The 6638-nt window shown below is 32.7% G+C and overlaps 1 protein-coding gene across 43 annotated transcripts in view; it reads left to right on the top strand.

Annotated features, from left to right (window-relative positions):
• Positions 1-6638, top strand: part of LOC146544333 (uncharacterized) — a 111022-nt gene that overhangs the window by 86875 nt on the left and 17509 nt on the right. For 18 of the 43 annotated variants that reach the window (XR_014883728.1, XR_014883725.1, XR_014883723.1 and 15 more), the window contains 2 exons: positions 195-314; positions 1187-1264. The exons of 3 other annotated variants lie outside the window; for them this stretch is intronic. The gene's annotated coding sequence lies outside the window, so the exon portion shown is untranslated. Of the gene's footprint in view, positions 1-97; positions 315-356; positions 470-1186; positions 6629-6638 lie in introns of those variants that run through there. 22 more of the 43 variants (XR_014883726.1, XR_014883705.1, XR_014883706.1 and 19 more) reach the window with 10 other exon arrangements.

Here is a 6638-nt window from a genome sequence, read left to right as displayed (position 1 = left end):
AGCCTTCAAAGATCTTGCATGAGAATAATATACTCAGCAAAGATTAATGAAACTCTGTTCTCAATGTGTATTATTATTATTTTTTTCCTTCTGGCAGCTATTGATGTCCTAATCTTTAATAGGAAAATGTTTTCTCCACTGTTGTAAAAGTAAGTAATTGTTTCCTTATGAGCCTAATCTTTCTGATGCCTTAGCAGTGCTGTGCGAGTCACCCTCAGCAGTGAAGAAAAAAAAAGCCACAGAAGATGGGAAGAGCACATTTTCTGAAGGACAGTGGTGGATGGCACAGGAGACAACATTGTTTGTTTTTCCAAGTAAAAAATGGAAAATTCTGATTCTTTCTCTTTCTTTCTAAGCTGTAGTCAAAAGATTGGGAAGATGAAGAAAAGCTAACCACTAGAAATGGAAATAACTTTAAGAAACAATAGTGAAAAGAAAAATAGCAAACTTGCACTCCAAAGATCTCATTGTGAGTGCCCAGCTGTACAGTTATACAGAGCTTGTCATCAAGCTCCTTATGATTACATTTTTATTTCATAATAAGACTGTTTCTTTAATTTATTTTTATCATTAGAAGATGAGATTAGATTTTACTATTTTATAGTCTCAATTTTTGTCACTTCTAACATAACTGTTTTTTTTGCTACCCTGCATCAATCAGTACTCTCAACAAGTGAAAAAGTAACTTTCAACCTTTATTAAGTCTTGGTCTGAGTTGCTAAGAGAAAGACTTGACATTCTCAGTTTTCTCAAATTTAAACAGAATTGTTAAGGGTAATCATTCTATATTAAGTATTCAACTCTCTACCACCTAAACAGATGCTGCCTAGCTTATAACAGCAAGATTTTGCTTTTTATAAATCATAACTGCTCATTGAAAATGCTTTTAGTTACAACTTTTCTGATGCACATCAGCAGCAGAAACAAAAATACGCTTTACAATACACATAAACAATATATATATTCTTTCAATTTGATATGCTTTCAGCTATATTTCAAATCAATCAAATCATCTTCAATATAAGATTTGTGTTAAAAGCCAGCATCAATTTATTTTTATTTATTTATTTATTTATTTATTTTAAATTGTATAGAGGACTGGCAAAAATGTAATGCCTGAAAAAATCAAAGTCTTGCTATCAGATTGTATGCTCATTTAGTTTGTCTTTGCTCCTTGATTTTGCAGCTCTTACTACTGCCTTGCACAGCAGGAAATTCAGATGAAGTCAAAGACTAGGCAAATAAACAAAGCATCTGCTTCAGAGTAAGTACTTCAGTCAGGGCCAATGTCTGTGTTGCAGGGCAAGTTAGCAAAAATAAGGAAGGTGAAAAATTGTAATACTATAAAAATGCTTTGTATCTGTCCTGTTATAAAGGGTATTCCATTCAGCTGTTAAATCATTCAGTGTTTTCAAAGTTGTTTTTTTTTTTTTTTTTAAACTTTGCTTTCTTTTCTTTTTGAAAAGTTAAGGAGAAGTGAGAGAAGGAGCTTGCTAGCTTCAGACTCGGTGGAGTAATTCTGTTTTGAGAATATGCAATGTGGTTTCTATTTGATTCAGAAGAGGCCTGAGGCCACAGTATGGCCCCAAGTGATTTGTGACAGATGGTGAATAACAAACTCTAAGCAGACATCAAGGGCGTTTGGGTAAGAATCACAGATTCCTGCCCAGGAAGACACACAAGTTTTGTTATAACTTGTATTTCAGCAACATTTACCTGTTATTTAACCTTATATAAATGCAGAAAACATGACAATGGGAGAAATAAATGCAGGTGCAGAAATCAGTTGTTTATTTTCAGGGCTTGCTGCTGTCATCTCCCTTTAACACAACACGCAATTCAGCTGGACATATGGCCATGACAGAAAAATGACAGAATGGTCAGCCCAGAGGATGTGGGAACACAACACAATACCTTTTGTTGAGAAAGGCCTTCAACATGACATTACCTTTGTATGATGTAATTGATCTGTTGTACTGTGTCAAGATGATAACTTTTAAAAGTAATAGGTGTGGCATACACACATATGGGCCTGCTTTTAGGTGACCTTTCAAATGCAGGGAATAATTCAGAGTGCTTATTTTGGAGGAAAATATTTTTGCTGTAGGTATTGACTGGAAACAGGTACAAAGATTGGTGAAGATGTAATGTTTGCTATGAACTTTATGCAAATGTTAACTCACATACCATCTAATGTTCTATAGGGCTGTGTCATTTGAATAAAATACTGTGCATTCAGGGTAAGGATACCTCGGCAGTCTGCAGCAGGATGTTTTCATCTTAAGTCTCAGAAGACTAGCGTTCAATTGACTTTACCTGTTTTGTTCTGCACCGAAAGTACTATTTTTTTACACTGATTGCATACTGGTGGATTACAATGCATAATACTGATCTGGAGAATTTCCTCCCGACCCCTCCCCTCAGCTGTCTCTTAGCCTCCAGCTTTGATCTTAAAATTTAAGATGAATGTTAGATATTATTGGCTAACAGAAGGCTAAAAAAAAATCAATTTTATCTCTTGATGCTTCATTCTCTCATCTTCCAGTGCTTGAGCAGTGGGGTTATAACAACTGTCAGCATAAAATCATTTATTAGCTGATGTTATGTCAGCTTCAAGAAGATGAATATATTATAGTATGTACCTTGATGCTCCTGAAATCAACTTTCTGATGGAAGATATGAAACAAGCATGGCAATCAATCAACTGTTTTTAATGGACTAATAATTTCATAAAGCATTTAATTACAGGAGAGTAATAAAATCTAATCTAAGAAAAATCTGTGTGTAAGCCATGCATTTTCAGAGATTGATGGTAATAAAAGATAGTTACTCATTATAATTTATGGATTTTAAGTGACCTGAGCAGATGAAAATATTCAGTTGCAAAAGCTTTTGTTTTTACTCTCCAAACTGTAATGAAATGAAGTAAAGGATTCTCACCTTTATGAAACTTGTTATCAGAAAAGCTTTGATTCATTTTTAGCTTGAATTCTAGATATAGACAAGTTTTCTATTACAATGTATTGATGGATCATCTAAACATCCTCGTTGGATTTCCATACCTCACAGGATGGCTTGTGACTTGAAAGTAAAAGGCTGCCACTACATCCTGACACTAGGGCAAAATTCAGCAGTAGTGAAGGATTAGTTCCACTATCCCTTGGTCTTCCCTAACCTTTTAAACCTCATTAATCCCATCCTACCATATCCTCTGTAATTCAATTGTTGTAAAGATTTACATACAAAAATACATTGATGTACTTTGTTTTTCTCCTTTGTTTGATTTTTAAAATTCAACTTGTGCTTAGAGAGCTTTCCAAATTTCGTTTTCAGTCTTTTAATAAATATAGATTCACATATAGTTTTTACTTATGTTTATAGGAGTATGATCATGTATTTTTAAATAAAATGTTCAAAATAGAAAAAAAATCTGTTTTTATATCAACAAAAAAGGATATAAAACAGGATTTTTGTTTTATCCTCTAGGATTTAAACAAACAGAAATTTTAGCTGTGTGGAGTAGGTTATTGCAATGCATAGAAACTAAATATAATAAACCCACTTATTGTAATGATGTTTATACATGTGACAAAAATCTATGGAAATTATTCAGATATAAACTGTAAATATAAAGGCTCACATTAAAGCAAATTGAAATCCTTATCAAAGGCAATTATCTACCTATGAAAATAATAATTTTGTTGTGCAGTAATTTCTATGTTTATTATGATAACGATATCAAGGAAAAAGAAATAGAGAATAATACTTCCTTCTATGTCGTGGCTTTCATTTCTTTAAAGGGTAAAACATACACAAGAACAGATACAGGCTATGCTTGAAATGGCTGAAGTGCTTAAATTCCACTATGATGATGTAGATAATATGTTGATATGTCTGCTCTTCTCACAGTGCTGACATCCCTTCTCATCTAGCCAACAGATTTTGTTCTATTCTATTCTGTTCCTCCTCATGTCTGGACAAAGGATAATGAATTGTGATTATTTTATATATCTCCATCAATTTTAAAGAATGAAAAGAGAACCTGGAGTATAGCAGCTGACATTACTGTTTTTTCTAGTTAGAACAAGTCCAAGAGTTTTGCAATTAAGAAAATCCAAATATTTGTAAGAGTAATACAATCCCAAATAGTGATTTGATGAAATTTTCAGCTTGATGTGGGTATTGCTCAGGTCTAAATAATTTTTGAAAAAAACATGTTAGTGACAGATTTTTGATATCCAAACAAAAGAACTTTAGTATTCATAAAATCCAAGAAAAGAAAATGACAAAGTAATAACAAGTTTCAATTCATCTAATATTTGCATACAAAGACATTGATGTATACTAGCTATGTCTAATATTAGCATACAAGGATATTAATTTACTATAGTCACAATCCTTCTAGATTTTGGTTTACGAAGTTGTTTGTCTTCATTCAATCTGTAAGTGTTAAGTATCATGCATACTATATTACTATTTTAAAATTTCCTAACAGAATTAATATATATATAATTCTGAAAGACTAAAGAGATATTCAGCACAAAACCAATTTCATCAGTTTCATATATTTGTATATGTTTAAAAAGGTGGATTTATGCATAATTTAATATAGGATGTGGGCAGAATTAAACTGCTCTCAGAAAGATGAAGGAAACTCTTATGAGAAGAATGATAACTGAAAATACAGAAAACAACTTATAAAAAAATCAGAGAGTGAAACATGGGTTTTAGATGCATTTCTGTTTGATTTGTGGAGTGGTATTTTTGGATCTGAAAACATTGCTTCTTCCCTTAGGAAAGGACTGCTTGTCTTGAAAGAAAAAGTTTATAACTTTTCCTTAAAAACAAAGAACTGAACTGACGCATACTTTAGCAACATTACCATTTAATCTAAATCACTTCTATCTCAAGAAAAAAGCGTTGATTTTTAAGGATTTTGCACTTCGTATATCAATTCATTTTAGATCATGTTCAAGAAAACCAACTATATTAATACAAAACTATATAAAGACTACTATCTTACACCATTATTCATTTTAAATAACTATTGTAACCAGGACAGCCTAAGGAATATAAATGCATTTCTCACACGAAAAGCCTAGACTTTGCTTTCAAACATGCAGGCAATTAGATGAAAATGGAATTTTGCAAAGGGCAAAGTATGGAAAGGTGCATATCACCCACATCTCCCCAGCTTCAGTGAAACTACATACCCTGAAACTTGAAGCAATTTTAAACTCATGAAAACACCTGCTTGTATGTTGTCTTTTCAGCTCATGTCTAAATGATTTCATTTCTGCTACAGCCTTGTGATAAGGGAACAAAAATAAACCAAAAGCCCATACTTCAAAATGATAAGTTGCGTAAGTGTCACTTGTGGAGTAAAATGTTGTTCCCCAAGCAGAAAAATATTATTGGTTGTGTCAACATGTGCTCATAACACTGCTCTTTTCACCGTTGTTTGGAATGAACTTTACTGCCACCTAAAGTCCACATTCTCTGAGAAGCTTTGAAGATTCTGTAATTAAGGTTCAGAAACCAAAAGTTGCACTTTTAAACAATCAATTGAATCATATAGCAGAGCTATTAGAACTTTGTCTAGAGCTCTAAATCTGGGGGAAAATTATTTCAATGTATTTCAATGTATTTAAGATTTACTTTGTGGCTATGGAATATATGAGTAATTATCAAGCTGATGAGTACTAAACAAAAGGGAAAAAAATAGTAATATCTGTCTCTAAATTCTTAATTATCCTTTTAGTTACCAATTTACAAGCGGATTTGAAAAAACCTAGCCACTTCTGGTTCACCTGCCAATTCTTCTCAAGACGAATCTTGTGATTGTTATTTTGCTGTTACTTTTCTTTTGCTGAGGTCTGATAATGACTTTGTGACTGAGCACTGAGGATGCCATGGAACTAGATGCTTTTACACCTCAAGTGTATGATTCTCAAAGTGACTTTTCCTCTCTTATGGAGAATTCAAAGAGTTAGGACATCATAGATGTCATATAGCTCTGCGATAGTCCAAGAGATCACTGACTCACTCGCTGTATAGATCCTAAGAACCAGTAATGCAGTTGAGATCTGCAGAACTAAGACAGTTGAGGCTTGCTTTTGGAGTACAGACAGTTAAAATTCTGATTCAATACAGTGGAAATTTATATGGAAATGCAATCTTTCTTAGCATTCTGATTACATCTCCATTCAGCTTGAAACATGTTTTACAGAAGAAAAAAACATTACTTTCTACATAAAATGTTGTTAAATCATTATTTATAAAATGTAAATACTTATGACATATGAAATAGGTAACTACATGAACAGATTAATATAACTGATTAAGAAACATATTACAGTATTCATTTTTTGCCTTGGTTTAATTCCAGGGTAAATCATGCTTTCTGTGTTCCCTCAGGATATTGATGCTTCTCCTCAAAAATGAAGTATACTCAAAGATACTTTTGACTTTTTGTTGTTGTTGATGTTAGGTGCCTTTTTCAGATTTTGCAAGGAAATGAAGCATGTGTCTGAAATTGGGCCTCTGAGGACTATTAATGAGGTGTCTAAAAATCATCACAGATGGGCTTCCAACCACATAAAATAACAATGGCTTACAGAAGTTCTTCTGTATTGCAG

This window comes from Meleagris gallopavo, chromosome 5 (genome assembly GCF_905368555.1).
Source record: "Meleagris gallopavo chromosome 5, MGAL_WU_HG_1.1, whole genome shotgun sequence".
NCBI lineage: Eukaryota > Metazoa > Chordata > Aves > Galliformes > Phasianidae > Meleagris > Meleagris gallopavo.
Note: the sequence above shows the minus strand (reverse complement) of the source record. Positions and strands in the feature narration are given on the sequence as shown.